The sequence below is a fragment of the Coenobita brevimanus genome, chromosome 23, assembly GCF_032717465.1.
Source record: "Coenobita brevimanus isolate Jiangsu-jjx chromosome 23, ASM3271746v2, whole genome shotgun sequence".
NCBI lineage: Eukaryota > Metazoa > Arthropoda > Malacostraca > Decapoda > Coenobitidae > Coenobita > Coenobita brevimanus.
In genome coordinates this window covers 69,739,842-69,760,075 of record NC_136976.1, presented here as the reverse complement: position 1 = coordinate 69,760,075, position 20,234 = coordinate 69,739,842, and the positions used below count along the sequence as shown (strand labels likewise).

The following is a 20,234-nucleotide window of genomic DNA, read 5'->3' as shown; positions in this document are numbered from 1 at the left end:
AAATGGAGGGGTTGGTTACACGCTTCATTACTCCTTCAGGTCGAGATGTTCTTAGGCTGAATAAAATCGTCTGGAGGAAGGAAGAACGAAGTACTTTATGATGTCGAACTTAAATTACATCCTATTTTAATTTCCCAGAAGCCATTAAGTAGCCTAGTAATCAATGTTGTTTACATCGCCCCGCCACGTGTCGAGTCCTGGCATTGAACCGAATATTCCAAGAACTTCCCCAGCATGCGTCACTGCCAGCTTATAAACAATCTTCCTCTGAATCACAAGCGTATTTTTTCTTACTAGCCTCTTGCGTCATTTTTTTTACGTTTTAATCAACTGTGTGTCAAGTTATAAAAATCTATTAAGGCTAGGTAACATGACACCCACAGGAAGAAATGTTACGAAATTTTCCTTTCTCTCTCTCTCTCTCTCTCTCTCTCTCAATCCTTCACCTGAGCCCCCTCCGTCGCCCGCATTCCTCCGCCTCCCTTGGTGCCAGGCCATCAGCAAGTATGCCAAGGTTGTGGGGAAATAATGGTGGACACGACCAACACTTTCCATCACACACACACACACACACACACACACACACACACACATACTGGTTACGTGTGTGTGTGTGCGCGAGGGGGCGGGCTCACGTGCGGCACTTTACAAAAACACCCACATACATTCTCCCACACAGGCTTTGGCACGAGAGGCAGGGAGAGGAAGAATGAGGTACGTAGAAGAAGGAAAGACGAGATAAAGGGAAGGGAGAACAGAGAGATATGGAGAGAAAAGGGAGAGAGACACTGTAGGAAGGATGGAAAGGAAGGGTGACAGGGGGAGCAGAGTTGTATAAAAGGGATGAGGAAGAGGAAGAGTATAGAAAAGGGAGAATAAGAAGAGGAAGAAAAGGGGGTGACAGGTGATAGTCAGGGATGAGAGAGAGAGAGAGAGAGAGAGACGTCCAAAGGGTGCCTGCAACAACTACGTAGTCCTGTGTGGCCTTGGCGAGGGGGCCCACTGATGATCCTGAGGGTGGGGTACTGTGACGTCCGCAATTCTGGTGGTGGTGGTGATAGTGATGGTGTTCATGGAAGGGGGAAGAGGGTGGTGGTTTATGGTGTTAATGGTGACATGAAGATGATGGTGAAATTATGGGTCCGGTTATTGTGGATATGTGCAGTATGGTAGTCATCGGTGTGGTGGTGATGGTGATGCATGATGGTGGTGGTGGCAATGTATGGGGGGTTGTGGTCGTAACGTATGATGGTACCAATACACAGTAGCGGTGCCTGTGATGGTGGTACTGTGCCTGTGATGGTGGTACTGTGCCTGAGATGGTGGTACTGTGCCTGTGATGGTGGTACTGTGCCTGTGATGGTGGTACTGTGCCTGTGATGGTGGTACTGTGTTCCCCTTCTCCTGCTTAGTGATAATGGTGAGAGGTGGAGGTGGTAGTGTACTATTTCTCGCAAACTTTTTTTTCTACTCGCCTTCTCCCAATAATAATAATAATAATAAATATCGATAACACTAATGACAGGTAAGGTGATAAAAAAAAAACAGTAAAATTAGGTAACACTGATAACACGACGATAAAAACGTGGGTAACTGAGCGTGGGACCATACGCGTTGATACCGATGATGACGAACCAGGTAACGATAAGAGACACCTGGCCGATACCGATACGATGACGATAACAACGACGGTAACAGGATAGGAGGTCACACAACAACAATAACAACAAGAACAAACCACCAACACCATAATTATTCCAAGGGCTTTGCATAATGACGATAGCAGTACTGATAAGCCGTGAGGACAGGTCGCGTTATCTCCAATCACTCCAGGCTTTCCACACGTAGGACTATTAGCGAGTGATAGGGCGATTGGCCATGGTCCCGGACTTATATTTTTAACTACTCGGCGATAAGGTAATGCTTCTTCTTATCTTCCTTAAATCCTTCACTAAGATGACGTATATTTTTACCTTCAATCCTGTTAGTTCGACGATTTAATTTAGAAAGAGTTTTTGAATAAAGGATAAGTTTTTTGAGTTTGGGAATATTAAAATCATGACACTTTTCAAACTAGGGGGGGTCCAAAGTCTGTGGGTTATTATTACCAATTATTTATTTATTTATTTATTTTTTTACTGGGGGATTTGTACTTAGTTAAGGAGAGACTTTTCGAGGTAGCGGGGGTTTCTGTAGTAGATTACAACGACTCCTTCACTACAATGGCCTTCCCCAAGATGCTGTATGTCGTCCGGTGATAGTGGTAGTAGAAATAATAATGGTAATAATATAATAATAATAATAATAATAATAATAATAATAATAAAATAATAATAATAACAATAAGGACAACAACAGTAGTAGTAGTAGTACTAGTAGTAGTTGTAGTAGTGGTGCTGGTGGTAATAATAATAATAATAATAATAATAATAATAAATAATAATAATAATAATAATAATAATGGGAATAAATATATCAATGATAATAAAAATGCCAAAGCCGACACGGGAGTCAAGGGGTTAAGAAAGAAGTGCTGGGGGGGGGAGGGGAAAGGGGAAAACGGGAGAAGGGAGGGAGGGGGAGGGGGTTCCTTGAAGACCTTAATCTGACCTTCTATGTTACTGGGTCAAATTCTCTCAAATCATTGCGTAATTAAAATGAACACCCAGCCACGCCCAAGCCACCTCATAAACCGCTATATATATATATTTTCTTTTACAGGCCTGACCAACCACCACCATCACTTTTTTTTTTTTAAGGGGGGGGGGAGGTTCAGGGGTGAAAGGTGAAACGCTGTCCCAACCCCCAGCAGACAGAAGAAATAAGTGGTAAAGACAGAAATAATAAGTGGTAAAGACAGAAATAAGTGGTAAAGAGAAATAAATAATAAAATCAAAGGGAAATTAATGGTTTTTGGCATCTTCTTCCCTCTTTGTTGGGTGTTTAGATGGACTTTTTCTTGTTTCTCTTAATATGGAAACGATAAGTCGGCAAAATAAATATATATATATAAGAATCGTGGCCAGGGTTCTATTATCTTGGGTTTATGGGGCTCCTTTGAACCTCACACTTATCACTTCCCTGCTCTGTTTACCAAGTTTGTATTCTCTCAAACTTATCGCTTCTCTACTGACCAAATTTGTATTCTCCGCTATCAGTGCAGAAAGTGTCGTAAAATAATAATGATACATTTGAGGAAGAAAAGAAACTCCTGGCAGCAAAGGTCACTGTCGCTAAACACATAAAATATACATTAGAGTTACACAAAAGAAAATAACTGTGAAATGATGCATAATAAATCGTCAAGGCAGTACGCGCCACTGAAAATGGTGGAGTGATTCTCATGAACAATATTTAGCCTAAACAGCATCAACTGCTAAACTTTCAATACTGCACCATTATAAACTGTTAATATTGCAACATTATAAACATTCAACACTGCAACATCATAAACATTCAATACTGCAACACTACAAACTTTTAATACTGCAACACTATAAACTTAATACTGCAATATCGTAAGCTTTTAATACCGTGCTGACTTTTAATAATGCAACATCATAATCAACGCCCATAAAATTACCTTGAATCACCACTACCAGGCAGACAGCGTACAGTAAGCCTCAAAATGTTAACACCGGCACATATCTCCACAACAATATTATTTACTTCACTGTGAGAAAGGCGTGCAGTTGGGGAAAAAAGGAGAAAAGAAAAAAATAAGAGAAAGAAAAAATAATAAAAAAGAAAAAATAAGAGAAAAGAAAAAATATTAAAAAAGATCCACTTCATTACGATAACTAAAGAAACTGTAATCAATAACTTTCGAAACCCAGTATAGGAGTCCGCGAAGCTTTCAGTATACTGTGTAAAGGTTTCATAATTATTCAACTAAATACTGGACATATATTTTTGTCCGAAACTATACAAAAACAAAAATTCTCCCTCTGCTTTTCAATTTTGGTCAATTTCCATCACTTTTCTTCCAGACACATTATATCAAAGTGCATCATCTATGGGCAATATATATATATATATATATATATATATATATATATATATATATATATATATATATATATATATATATAATCAGCTTATTTTGGCCATCAGAGGAAAATGAAGATTAAAACTGCCGAAAATGGCAGAAAAGAAGAAAAATTAGTTAAAAATTATATGAACTTTCGTCAGCGAGTGTACACAACCGCAACACGACCCCGAGATAAAATGCCATGATACTATGACCTTAAAACGCTGATAAGTTGCACCAGAATTACTAACTGCCCTAATAACCTTACAACACACACACACACACACACACACACACACACACACACGATATCTTGGTCAGCTATATTTGTAGTATGTCCGTAAATGGGGACGGTCCTCGGATCCACAAACAAAGGGCCTAACTCACACACAAACCTCGCAACAGTTTCCATGTCGTAATTCAAATATCTTTTTCTAGGAAGGACAAGAGACATGATGAGATTTCTGCGCTTTTTTGCCTCATCCTTCCTGCAAATAATAAATAAATAAATAAGTAAGTAAATCTTGGTTATGGCAGGGAAATTATTGTCTGCTTTGTGACTCTGCACTTAGGCTTACGGGTTAAGATTTCTGCATAACCTTTATATATGGATAAGTTTGTACCCAGGAAAAACACACAGAATCATAGCTACTGGGATTTTTGTGCTAAAACTATTACATGTACTATATAATAAGTTTCTACATCGGGACACATAAACAGTGAAAAAAGAAAAAAAAAAGCTGCATGTGAATTTTCGGACAAGAATATGACTCGAGTTTTTAGATGAACAATTATGAAACTAGTTGGCCTCCGAATCGCATCACTGATTTTCAAAAGTCACTGTTCACTGTCTCCTTATTTATCACAAGGAAGTGGATCGGGGAAAAAAAAAAAAAGCCCGCAACTGAACTTCATAATTGTATTTCAATCTCAAAATTATATATATAAAAAAAAATGCAATGACGACGTGCAATAAGCCTTCTGGTAAAAGGCTTTAGATAGGGAAGGTTTACAAAGGATATGAGGGCTCTGTGCAATCTGATAAGTGATGAGGCTCGCAACAGTATTATGCAACACAACACCATCGTCACATTCGTCGTCATCATCGTCATTGTCAGTATCGTATCACCATCATCATCGACAATATTATCATCATCATCATCAATACTATCACCACCACCATCATTATCATCATCATCATCAACACCATACTTCTCACCAAAGAAATATGTTCCATAAAAGAGGATCAGGAACAAAATACACAATCTTACAAATAATTCCTTATCGTAAGTAAAATTTCTTAAGCACGTACGACAACATACGTGGATTCTGTCTTGTCCTCCTCCTGCCTAAGAAAAAAAAAATCACAGTTACGAAAGAAAAATAATCTCAACTTAAGAAGATTATAAAATCTGCCCTTGTCTCTAGAAGGACGCTCCCTAACATCTTTTCCTAAGTGATTTATTCTGCTTATCACACCTTACTGTCCTATTCTATAATATTCCTTCCAATATCGCCAAACTCTGCTTTAGTACAAAAGGATATTAACCAGCCATAGCCAAAAATAAATCGCTAAGGAAGAGAAGGCAGGGAGCCTCCTGAACCTACGAGAATACGGGCCTAAGTTCTTGCTGCTAAAATTAAGTTATGACTGAGACTCAAACGTATGTTCAAGAATCCCGCCTGTGGACAAACATACACAAAATTACCATCAATTTCCCAACTCCCTCCCTCTCCCTCCCTCTCTCTCTCTCTCTCTCAAGAACGACAAGAGAAAATTACACACCTCTTATATTCCTTGTTCATCCTGCAAATGTAAATCATAACTCCGAGAAGAATATTATCGTACACTGTGTTCTGAACCCTTAAAGAAGAGAATAATATTCAGGAAGTATTCGTGTGAGACAGAGGACTATCGGTGTTATCTTCTGATCAGGCAGATAAAGTGATAAGCTTGTCTATTCTATCCAGCCTGTCATTATTACGCCACTCCAACAACCACAACCTAACACACTAATCACACCACCAAAACAAAACAACAAAACAAATAAGGTATAAAACAAAACAAAACTCTAAACCCAAACGTATATAAAACTAAAAGAAATGTCAGTAAAAAAAAATATATATATGAAACAATTATCCAAACTTAAAAAAAAAATGAATAAACGCTACTTTCCATGCAGATAAATAGGAAATTCTACCTCCCGCTCTAAAACCTTGGAAAACCTTGAAAGAAAATCAGAGACACAACTGCTACACTTTGTCACACGCGTGGTGAACAAAATCCTTGAAAGAATTGAAAAAAGAAAAAAAAATCCTGTCTCAAGAGTACTGTTAAAGCAAATCCCTAAATACATGATTGAGGCGGCAAAAACTATCAGGGTTAATGATTCGTGTAGTCGATAACATGAATACAAGCCTCCTTCTTCCTTGACCGAATATTTCTTAAAAAGGGGAAAAGAAAAAGTAAAAATCATGATAATACAACCGACACGAAGAAAATCAACTTATTCTTCCTGTCGCCATAAGAATAACTTTAGCAAAATCACTGTCGACTACCATTTCCCACACTAAAAAAAAAAATAATACTAATACTAATAAAGAGAATTGCTACTCTCCCAGCCCTAATGGTGTTCTGGGGAAGACTGGAACTTAGAGAAACCTGACAGTGTTCCTTAACGAGCCTCGTGAAGGACAATGGCACAAAACCCACAACTCCTCCTCGTCTTCCGCCTTCAGAGTACAGTAGCTAAACCTTGTACACCCAACATTTCCAACACTTCCTGACCCACACCGCTCTGTACTGGTAACCCCTGCATTAAGATACGGAATGAAGCACAAACCCTGCACTATACACAATAACAGGTCCTGGCGCCAACTATGCTCCTTTTACTCTAACCTGGCCTAAAACTGCCATCTTTCCATCCATAAAACTGGGTCTGAACGATTATACTACTACTACACTGTTGCCTGTCACGAAGATGTGCTATGAAAAAGGATCTAGAGCCACAATATTCTCTTTTTCATTTAGCTTCATCAAATAAGCTACAAAACTGTGAAATTTTGGGCCGAGTTAAGGTGAAAAGACTAAAACACAAATTCCTTTATCTGGCAGCATGTAAGTATTATCACTGTCGTTTGTTTCAGATCACGGAGACCAATAATTTTCGAAGGCACGTAATTTATTAAAAAAAAAAAAAAAAAAAAAAAAAAAGTCAAATATTAGTATGATTTATCTCCCATTTCGATGATCCCAGTGTTTGTACAATCACAGTCATTAAAGTAACATTCATGGTGCAAACTATTTCTGTATCATTAAAAAAAAATATATATGCTAACTTTACATCGCATTACAACACTGAAACTAAAAAATCACAAAGACGTCTCCAGTTGTAAATGTGATGTAACAATATTCATAGCCTTCTTATAGTATCGTCTCCTCTCTTCTTTTACTCAGCTAACGCAAGACGATTTTATTCAGCTGTTATATGAGCCTAGGTGTTAATACTGGTACCCTTAACCCTCTCATGGTTGAGATAACTCTTAGGATTCTATTTCAGTTGAAGCCAAGCGATTTATTTCTGCTAGAAGTGAGTCCTAGGAGCCAGAGACAACTGCTAGGAAGTGCAACTCAGGCGGAACGAGTTAAGTAGCTTGCTTTATTCATTGTCACGCCACGCACCACACTCCTCTCTCTCTCTCTCTTACCATTACCAGACCCACCACTACCACCACAAATACCTAATCTTCCCCCTTCCTCTCTATCCACCTACCTATCACCACAGATACCGACCCTCCCAGCACGCCATAAAGAGTCTTGTGCAAATGATATAACTCTTACCTGCCTTCAGAGTGCCTTTATCTCTTATCAGTGAGCTCGAAGGGGGTTGATACAATTAGGCCGCAGATACAAGACATACAGTACAATATATTCTCAAACTTATCCTGTGCTCTATCCTCTTCACTACGATGCCATATTCTTGAAGTTTATTTATTTATTTATTTTTGCTAATACCTGAAGATTTAATTAAGTTTAAGAGAGCTTCCTAGCAGTGAAAGTTTCATGATTTTTTTTTTTTCAATATCCGAAAAATTGCCTGCTAAATAAAATCGTCTGGAAGCAGCAAAAATAAACTAAGAAGGTTGCCATATGAATTAAAAACACACACACACACACACACACACACACACACACACACACACACACACACACACACACACACACACACTACTCTGATTGCTGATGACGGTACTGGAAAAAAAAAAAAAAAAAAAAAAAAAAATCACCTTGGGGAAGAGAGTACAAGTGTCTCTACAAAATACACTCTTCTACTTACACCTTCTGCAGTACGGCACAAGGAAACCACGACTTACCTGTAAAAAGAAAATGGAATTAGTACTGAGAAGATGCTAATATATGGTTACTATTTTGAATACGATTATAATAGGAGCAATAATGATACAGATGGGCAGCCTTTTCGTATTCCCAACCTCAACCATCACCACACAGACACACAGACACACACACACAAATCGTTACCACCACAACGACCATAATTACTAATCCCACCACAACAATAGTCCTCACCACCACCACCATCACATCAACCATAACCACCAAATCCACCTCACACAGTTACTACTACCACCATCACCAAATTCGACACTCACCACCACCACCACAACCCCCCCAAACATCAAAACCTCTAATAATACCACCACAACCTCGACTACCTCCCCTCCACACCATCCCCACCTCCACTATCCCCACCATCCTCTCTCTCCCACTACAACCGTATCGCTGGTAAGAAGCACGTCTAGGCCAGCTGTGTCTCCCGGCAGGCGGTTCACTCAGCTCAAATACACAGATAATTAACACTCATTCTCTCTCTCTCTCTCTCTCTCTCTCTCTCTCACACACACACACACACACACACACACACACATTTTTTTCTTCATTTCTCCCGGACACAATTCTCCCCCTTCCATCCTCTTCCTCTCCCTCTACTTCACATCTTCCTTAACTTCTTTTCTCCCTCTCTCCTTCTCCTCCTCCTCCTCTTCCTCTTCTCCCTCTCTCCTTATCCTCCCTCCTCCCCCTCTCTCCTCTCCCGCCCCACTTTACTCTTCTGCCTCCCTACTCACCCTCTTCACCTTCCTTCCTCTCCTCTTCAACTTCCTTCCTCTCATTTTCTCCCTCTTTGTCACACACACACACACACACACACACACACACACACACACACACACACACACACACACACACACACTATCTGATCCCTCATCTTCTATTCAGACCATGTACTTGTAATTTACATATTCACACATGTACACACCACTTCCTATGCCGTCCCATATTCAGTTATGCACACACACACACACACACACACACACACACACACACACACACACACACACACACACACACACACACACAACGTCCTCGTTCTAGTTACTAGCATGAAGAAAGATAATATATAGATAACAGATGCAACAAAGATAAACACACACATACATGCATAATGACAGGTCCTCTCTCTCTCTCTCAACAGCCGTACAATATGAAGGTGTTATTCTACGGCACACCTGTTTTACCTGGGGGAGAGGGGAGAGGGCAGGGGAAGGGGGAGGGGGAGAGGGCAGGGGAAGGGGGAAAGGGGAGGGAGGGAGAGGGAATGGGGGCACGTGGGGAAAATGAGAGTAGGTCTGAGAGGGGGGAAGGGAGGGGAGAGGAAGGGGATGGATAAACAAAAAAAGGGGAAGGCTGGGGAACGGGGTTTGGTAGAGGAGGGGAAGCAGTAGTAATGATGGAGGCAAGTGAGGGAGGGAATGAGACACGGCGAAGAGGGTCGGGAAGGTAAGGGTGAGGGGAAAACTGAGGCGAACTGTGAAGAGGATGAGAGGAAAATGGAAGGGACGAAGGGAAAAAAGGGGGAGGAGGCAGATGTGGGAAGAAAAATACACGAAAATAAACATAAAACCTCCTAAATACACAAAGATACGGTCACTGGAGAAAGAATGTACCCTCTCAGTCCGATGATGTATTCCCCACTTTATTATTTAGAGAGAAAAGTTTATAAGGCTTTGGAGTGATACTGAGAACCGGATGAGATGAGACAGGGCGAGGTTGCCGGAGGAGGAGGAGGAGGAGGAGGAGGAGGAAGAGGGGAAAGATACGGGATGAAGGAAATTTTCTTCTCAGTACTTAGTGAAATAAAGCCGGAAATAAAAAGTGTGGAGAGGATAATTATGGAATGATGATGAGGAGAGATGAGGAGAGAGGTGGGAATGGGAGGGGAGAGGAGAGGATGAAAGAGGAGAGGTGGGCATGGAAGGAGAGAGGAGAGGAACAGGAGAGAAGAAGTGGGACTGGGAGAGGAGAGATGGGCAAGGGGAGAGGAGAGGATGGCAAAGGAGAGGCAGGGAAACGAAGAGGGAAAGGGAAACGACAGGAAAATTAAAGCAGCTAAGAGAGAGAGGATGGTGGTGGTGGTGGTGGAAGGCCGTATCAATATGGGTTACATCTCCCTCCCTCTCCCACCCCCAACCCAACCCCTACCCCCACCACGCACTCCCTGACCCATATGCATACCTCTACACACATCACAACACACATTCCATCCTCATTCACTTTTCTGTCCTCCACGGTTTTCAGGGTATCTGTTTACCATCATTTATGACTTGCTTACACACAAAGGACCTCGCATACACACACACACACACACACACACACACACACACACACACACACACACACACACACACACACACACACACACACACAAAGACCTGTTTCATGATTCCTGCATTTTTTTATAACTTTGCGGATTCTCTCTCTCTCTCTCTCTCTCTCTCTCTCTCTCTCTCACACACACACACACACACAGAAACAAGCCCCCTCCCTAAGGCTCAGTGATTGTGGTGAGCGAGGGAGGGAGGCAGGGGAATAGTGGGGTGGGGTTGGGGAATAGGGGGAGGGGAGAAGAATGGACGGGTGAGGTGTGGGGTTGGCAGCGTGGAGGGAGGGGGAGGGGTGGGGGAATGGACGGGTGGGGTTTGGGGTTGGGGGAATGGAAGGAGGTGGAAGGGTGGGTGAATGGAGGGAGGGGGAGTGGTGGGGGAGTAGGTACATTCAGACAGCCTGCCGCCCAGCCTAGCCTCACCTGGGTTTCACAAGCGTCGGTGCAAGCGGTGAGGGCCGGCCTTTCCCTCCGGCCAGCTGTGACGATACTCCCCCCCCCCCACACCCCGCACCCACATTCCCATCACCCCTCTCACTGCTGCCCCTCACCCCTCCATCTGTCTCCCCTTACCCTCCTCCATACCCTTCCATCTGTCTCCTCTTACCCTCCCCACCACCCTTCTTATCTCTCTTACTTCCCTTCTTCCATCGCTCCTCATCCACACCCTTCTCTCCTCCTACTGCATCCACCCTGAACATCCACACTGTGCACTGCAATTTCCACGCTGTGTCCGCAGACGCCCCGTTAACTCAACGTACCCGTACATGTTGTCATGCGTTATTTAATATTCAATTATTCATTTTACTTTACTACTTTCTCTTTCAGTTTATTCATACATGTAGCTTATAGATAAAGTATAATGGAAAGTAACTTTTCTATGAAAATTCCATGTCAGTTTTTCCACGTTGCATGGTGGTTATTCTCACTTTTTCTTACCAGTTTTAACTTCAGGGTTTGGAGGTGGGGGGAGCCTTCTTGTTTTACTATCCTTATCCTTCAGCATGTAGAGTTAGATCTTGTAGTCATAGTCTACACTGTAACAAACAGCCTCGAAAGGACCATAAGGTCTGTTGCTGTTTGCATTCCATTGTGCTCATTTGTACTGCCTTCCGTCTCTCTCCCCATCAACCCTCTAACCCTCCTTCTACCTTCCCTCATCAATCTCCCCTCTTACCTCTCCTACTGCCTCCCTTCACCCTTCCTTGTCACCTCTCCTACTGCTTCTCCTCGCCTTCCTTATCATCCCTCTCGCCCTCCTACTTGCCTCCTTCCATCCCATCTCACCCATCACCTCCGCCCCCCCCTTAACCTGCCCTCCCTTTTCCGTCCTCCACTCGACGGTTATCTATACTGTCCACGTAATCATCTAACCTTCCAGTCTTTATGTCGACAACTAAATATCCAACAAACATTCAGAAAATGCCTCCCTTCTCTTCCACGTTTCAATTTCATTCCCCTTGCTCCACCTCCCTCTCTTCCATCTCTCCCTCTTTCTCCATTACACTTTCTTTCCTTCTCTCCATCTCCCCTTCCCTCTTCTCCTTTTCTTCCTCTCCCCCTCTCTCTTTTCTTCTCTCCCTTTCCTCCTTCCACCCTGCTCAGTTGCACTACGGATTCCTCACCCAGATTTATGTCGTAAGAACAGGTGTGCACAGTCCACTTTTCATTTCACACACACATAAATCCTCACCTCTCAAAAATATACATTACACCTCCACTTCATGAACAATACAAGCCTTGAAAAAAAAAAAAATGTGGCAACTCGAGAATCTTGCCTGACGTCTACGAGATATACAGGAGGGAGAAAAAGTTAGGTCTGAGTATGTAGCAACGTCAGGGTTAAAAGTTGTGTCAGAATCAGTGATGGTATACGACGGTAAAAGTTACGTACATCCATTACCCCTTTCTTGTGACACAGCCTCTGACTCTGACTGTACCCCGATCTGTTAATACTCTTGAGCCCGACTGTATATTGGAGGAATTCGACCAGCTATTTCATAATCATTTTCAAGGCAACAGCGGACGTGTGGCTGGCGATGGTGGGGGAGTGAGAGGCAGAACTGCAACTCACAGTAACATTCCATAAAACGAGAGAGAGAGAGAGAGAGAGAGAGAATGCCTAGTGGATAATAATGGGCCACACATACATTTAGTAACCATTCAAGCTCTCGGAATCATGGCTCTATCTCACAAGTATAACCACCATCCGTATATGTATTTTTTTTTTTCTATAGAAGTTCATCTGTCGTTCTTTTTCCTCTAGATGTCGTTCATATTACCAATCTCAATACCACACAACCAAAGACCATTTTCCTCTCGCAATTTAACTTTTTTTTTCTTTTTCTTGACGAACAAAACAAATAGCCATATTCTTCATTCTCCTTTCTTAGTCCTTCACGGAGGGGGGGGGATGTTTTGATAGTTAATGTGTGTGTGTGTGTGTGTGTGTGTGTGTGTGTGTGTGTGTGTGAGGAGGGTCCAGGATGTGATAGTGTCAGTGTGTTGCCTAATTCGCTGCAGAGGCTGTTTAATATGATTCTGACAATTTGATGCTTCGTCTTGGTTTGACTATTGGAAGGATGGCTGGGATGGTGAAAAAAGGAGAGGGGATGATGATGATGATGATGACGCTGTGAAAGGGTCCTAATCCTCACTCTGTCTGTAAATTTAATGATCAAGAGCAATGACGATTTCCCATCAGCAGTTTTGGCCACTCAGTTACCACCCTAACCCCCCAGCCCCCACGGCTCCCTGTCTGGCTGGCGGGAGGTCTGGTCTAGTTTTCTCACAGCAATTACAGGTCCATTCTAGCACGGATTTAAAACGACTATCGCTCTCCAAAGGCCCTGGAGAAAGTTGTGATAGGATGGAGGAGGAGGAGGAGGAGGGAAAATAATAAGACTGGAGGTATCGTTAGTCCCAATCTTGATCCACTCAGAAAAAGAATATCTTTCCAAAAAGTGCTTCACCATGACTTTTTACATTATCAGTACCGCCAGACAATTAGAGAGAGAGAGAGAGAGAGAGAGAGAGAGGTCCACTGACAGACACAGACAGATGAAGATACAGATCGCTAACTGTAAAGATCGATAAATATATAAACAGTTTACGGAATAGCTCTTGTACTTATTCAATAACACACTGACGTATTTTCAGCTTGATTCTCGACACCCTTAGGCTACTTTATCCAGCCAGCAGATGACTTCACGTTTTAAAGTATAAATCACGTACATTTTCCTCTCATACTCTTACGCCACATCTATTAAATCAGGCAAAAAAATAAATAAATAAATAAATAAAAGATGTGATAAATTTCCCAAGTGGGTGGTATTTACGGCTCTCAAATCTATGAAATACACGACCACCTTACACTGTCAGTTTTCTTCCCACTAACGATTTAACAGGTCCACTGCCAACCCACAATATCCACTCTCAACTCCTTTCACTAATAAATACCTTACTTTTTAACTTCTTCCTGCCAACGAAAGATCTCATCCAACCTGAGGAAACCATTGATAGTGAAAAGTTAGACAAAATCTCCCTTTCACATCTTCCAGTGCGATGATGTTTTGATATCTTTATTTTTATTTTATTTATTTTATTCTACCACTACAATGATTTTAATTATCTCAGGGATGGTACCTCTTAATTAAAAAAAAAAAAGTTATTTCTCCGGTAAGATGCCTATTTGTTTATATATATTTAATTTTTACTACTGATTTTTTCCCCCCCCTTTTCAAATAAGGGAAGGCCTCTCGCGTTGAAGGGGTTAAAAAGTTGCCTGTCTCTCTCCCTCCTACTCCTCCTCCCCCTTCCCCTCCTCCTCACCCCTCACCTCTCCTCCTCGATCACTTTCCCTCCTCTCCCATATGCGGCATGACCAGTCCCATAGGTTTACTCTTCTCTGTCTCTCTCTCCACTGTGTGTGTGTGTGTGTGTGTGTGTGTGTGTGTGTGTGTGTGTGTGTGTGTGTGTGTGTGTGTGTGTGTGTGTGTGTGTGTGTGTGTGTGTGTGTGTGTGTGTGTGTACTGTCCTCGTGTTAGATCTCCTTCCATTCTCCCCTCTATTTACTGAAGGCCTCTGAACTAATAATCCCCGTCTTCATGCCTAGAAGCACTTTTTTTTTCTTTTTTTCTATTTACCACAAAACCTCCAATGGCCATCTCACAAATGTAATGATCTAATGACATACAATAACAACCGCAACACTGAACCTAAATTGTACTCTTCACTCTTGTTATTTTCTGTGCCAACTTCTCATACAACTTTCCCTTTCCTTATATCATCTTAATCCTTTTCTTAATATATTCTTAACCCCTTGTACGGTCTCCTCAAAACCTAGAGCATCTGAATTAAATCGTCTTGAAGTAGGTAGGAAAGAAAAAATGAGTTGGTTCCTACTCTTTAAAGTGTGAAGATGAATAGAAATAAATTATGTTAACTGATAAAAACTAATAATAATAATAATAATAATAATAATAATAATAATAATAATAATAATAATGGGGCAAAATTTTCTGTCGTTCCCAAAGTAAATATACGAGACGAAGGCAGCAAATATACACAAAACACGTACTCGTCTTGAAAAGGTTACGTGAAAATTTAAAGAAGCAGTATTTAACCCACGTTCCTTTCTCTCTCTCCCCCCCCCCCGGGTGGCGCAGTCAGCAGCGGGAGGGGGGGTGGGGGTGTATTGTTAGCGGTCACGGTGCAGGAGCGGCCATCACACCACCAATCGGCCTCCACATCTCCACCACCACCACCACCACTACTTGCTTATTATGCCCTCCCGTATCTCCACCACTATACTAACTCTCCCTATTGAATGCTAATATAACAGATTAACATTAGAATATGATGCTTGTCACGAGTAAGTGTTATGGAAAGAATGTAGAGCCGCAGCAATATCTCCTCCTGCCACTGAGCAACCTGAAATAAGCTGCACAATGGATGAAAATACAAGCCAAGTTAACGTAAAGGAAATGTGCTATCACCATCATCTCCATCGACACCAACACTTTCCTCTTCTGTCCACTTGTATCTCCACCTTCGTACCACTGTCAGTATCACCATCTTCACATCCACCACCACCACCACCACCAACACTTCCCCATCCTGCCCTTCTATATCTCCACCATTATTTCACCACCGTCACCATCTTCCAATCCACATCAACTTTTGTCTACAGCGCTCCCCCTGAATCTTCACCTCCATCTCCACCATTACCACCACCACCAATACTATCATTAGCACTACCTCCATACCATAACCACCACCACCACTACCACCATAACAGCCACCACCATCACCATCACCTCCACCACCACTACCACCATAACTACCACCACCACCACTACCACCACCACTACCATGACAACAACCACTACCACTCCTCTTCCAACACCACACTTCTCCATTCTTGCTGCAGTACCACCACCACCTACCAACTCTCTCCCCACCCTCACACCACCACCAGCAGCCCTCCACTCTTGCCGCATCATGGCTACTATCACTACAGCTACCGTTACTTCGGAAGCACCACTCACCCCAGCTCTGCCTACTCACATAACCACTACTACAATTACCACTTCAAAGGTCACTTACTCCAAATAACACAATCATTCACTTTTTTACAATTAGATTACAACAACTTCATCGTCACTTATGCCACCCTTACCAACATCATCATTACTATACTCTGTTCACTTCAAACTGGTCGAAAACTGCCATCTATCAACCTTCAATGCTGAGTTGTAACTGGGGATTAACTTTAGAATACGGTGCTAGTCACGAAAAATTGTTAAGAAAAGGATGTTGCCCCGGTATTTTAACATAGCCTAAAAAATTGCCATAACTCCATCTTCAATCTTGGGCAGTAACAGGAGATTAATATTGGAAGACGAATAAGTGTTTTGGAAAGGATGCAACATGACGGCGTTCTTTTATTCTGTCAATGAGGAACGGGAAGAAAACCTCGGCGAACGTAAGGTGGAAGAACTAACCCAGATCAAAACAAATTACGTTAAACTATTTCTCTTTCGTAATAAACAAAACAGACTTACGCTCAAAAAATTATCTTTCGTAACAAAACAAACTTACGTTCAACTCTTTCGTAACAACCAAAACAAACTTGTGCTCAACTAATTTTCTTTCGTAACTGAAGTATATTTTTACAGCTGGACACTACACAGCTTGACCCTCGCTTACAACACTATCACGACCCTCGCTTACACCACTATCACTATCACCTCCACCTCTTCCAGTACACCAAACCACACTTCTATCTATTTATCCATCTATCTACTGCCAGATGTCTTAATTGTGGAATGGGTGGCCACAAACAAATCGCCTCCATCTCATTCTGTCTTCATTCATCAGACTGCCCTTTCTCCAACTCACACACACCTCACTTACATACCTCTCCACACCATCCTTCCGTCTCATCTACAGTCTTCCCCCTTCCCTCCCTCTTCCATCTCACATACTGTACACTCTCCTAGTCATTCTCTCAATTCCCTTTATTTTTACAGCTCAGGCCCCAGTAATACCACGACCACTACTACCACCAGCACACGAAAATAAATTTACCGACAATTTATTATTAATCGTTACTAAGAATGATTTTTTACTGATGGACTTTAATTAATGGTTTCAGGACTAATAATACCACCTTTCGGACCAAACCAGAATAAGCTTAAGATCAATTTTCTCTCTCTCTCTCTCTCTCTCTCTCTCTCACACACACACACACACACACACACACACACACACACACACACAGAGCTAGGAGAGGAAAAAGGCTGGCCAGTCAGTCCCGCACATTAGCACCGTGACTCTCGCCTCTCCCACCGCCACTCGCCACCACCACCACTTTCCCCACCTGCTTGACACCCTTGCCCACCACCTGTAACTCCTCCTCCACCTCCTCTACTCCTCTCCATCGTCATCATCATCCCCATCCTTTCTTCCATCATCATCATCATCATCATCACCATCCTTTCTTCCATCATCATCATCATCATCATCACCATCCTTTCTTCCTTCATCTTCATCACCATCCCTTCATCCTTCATCATCATTATCACCATGTTTTTTTTTTTTTTTATCACCTCTCCACACTGCCTCTCCTCGTCATCTCTAATCATCACAATACTTCATCACCACTACCCATCACCACTTCTTGCCACTTTCTCTCATCACGCCTAATCACAACCACTCACCACCTCCTCTCGTTGTATGTACTGGAGAGAGAGAGAGAGAGAGAGAGAGAGAGAGAGAGAGAGAGAGAGAGAGAGAGCTACCACAGTTCTAAAAGGCTCTCCTACACCGAATATAATCATACAACACAAACAAACAAACAAATCAGATGGAAATGCTTCACACACACACACACACACACACACACACACACACACACACACACACAACCACCTGCTGGAGGGGGTTAAGGAGCTAAGGAAGGACGCTCGCCACCCTCTTCACTATTTCTTTACCAGAATAACGGAGAGTCCCAGTTCCTGACACAGTTTCGAAACAAAAGGAATGAAGCACCTGACCTCGACTGCTCACGGGTTAGCTCGCTCGTTTCCCTCACTCGGCCTCGGGATGGGATGTTGAATTTTGGGATGGGATGCTGATTTTTGGGATGGGATGCTGATTTTCGGGATGGGATGCTGATTTTCGGGATGGGATGCTGATTTTCGGGATGGGATGCTGATTTTCGGGTTGGGATACTGCTTTTTGGGATGGGGTGCTGAATTTCGAGATGGCATGCAGAATTTTGGGATGGGATGCTGATTTTCGGGATGGGATGCTGATTTTTGGGATGCGGTGCTGCTTTTCGGGTTGGGATGCTGATTTCTTTTCTTGTTTATTTTTTTCCCATTTTCTTATCAGTTCACGTCCAACTTATTTTTTTTATAAATTGCGGACAACTGTGATCAGGTGTATGGAAGTTTTTTGTTTTTTCTTCCTTCCTCTGTTCATCTTAAAAAAAGAAAAAAAATATGGAAAATCTAGGTTACGTTTGTTTTCTTAGTATCAGGTTAATTTTGTTAGGTTAACCTGCTAGGTTACGCCTGGTCAGGTTAGGACAGGCTAGGTTAGGATAGGATAGGATAGGACTGGACAGGACAGGATAGGACTGAACAGGACAGGACAGGATAGGTTTGGTTAGGGTAAGTTAGAGTTTTAAACAAAATAGTAGTATGATCATCCAGCGAAAATCAAATTAAGTGTATACTGCTAAAATGATACACAGGACGGAAATCTGCACCGTGATACACAGACGCACTGACGATTAATGCCGTCGTAACTCAGGTTCTGATCTGCAGGAAGGACAAGGAGGCTGTCGAATCTACCTCTATCTCCTGTTGTTACTTCATAAACAAATCTCTGTTACGAGACGAAAATTACCACAGGTCATAACTGTTTTCTGCAGGGTACATCGGGACAAGGAGTGAAATATCTTCTGTTGTCTAGTTTCTCCTGTAAAAAAAGTTACCAAGCGGAAACGATTGTAAATGTTTGAGAATACCACCCCAAGCTCACAATTCCTCCCCAATGCTTAAAATACAAAAGCCTCGCAGTTTTCCAGGCAATATTTTTCGCTCCATCATTTTTCTTGCCTCCACACCAGGTACTGTAATACATGACTTACATACTCCGCTATTTCCAAACGCAATTATCTTTGGCCTGAAGTATTTCGCATCTTTCAGCAAAAACTAACAACCAGTTAGAGCTTTGAGGAAATGACTGGATAAATATAATACTTATAGGAGCATTATATATATATATATATATATATATATATATATATATATATATATATATATACATGAGGCAAGTGACTGGTCACCCTCGCCTTCACTGTCTGGACTAGGCAGCCTAGCCCTGGACTCCTACGCTTCTGAGGGGGTACTAATGGATTATATGTAATAGAAAGACAGTGACCCTAAGTGTACAACGAATAAAAATTATCCTATTTTGCCCCTGCAGTAGGATCACGTCTACTTTTATTTCATCCACAATACAGGCTACAGATCATACTCCGGTTAGGGGCGACATCTCGCAGTGAAGGAGTCAGAAAAAATTCTCACTACACCCTGGATCACGATAACGTCTCTCCCTCTCTCCAGCCCAGAAGAATTTCTTTCACACTCACGGAGGCCTCTTATACTTACGGCTAATATCCACCTTTGGCCAATCCGGTTTTCTTCATGTTCACCCCGATGGCATATTTCATGTTTAATTTTCGCTATGTTCGTAAGATTATATTCAGCTTAAGACAATCAGGTCGCGAAAAGGTTAATCGAGCATCGAAATTAAACTCTCGAAAAAAAAAAAAATGAGTTGGCAATACTAAAATAACAATGACGCCAATAATAATAATAATCTATCTATCTATCTACTGCCAGACGCCATAATCCCATAAGGGGTGGCCACTTGACTTTGAGTTCGTT

The 20,234-nt window shown here is 42.1% G+C and overlaps 1 protein-coding gene across 1 annotated transcript in view; it reads right to left on the bottom strand.

Annotated features, from left to right (window-relative positions):
* The window catches only part of Glut4EF (Glucose transporter 4 enhancer factor), a 323,600-nt gene that overhangs the window by 179,046 nt on the left and 124,320 nt on the right, over positions 1-20,234 (bottom strand). The gene's annotated exons all lie outside the window — the stretch shown is intronic.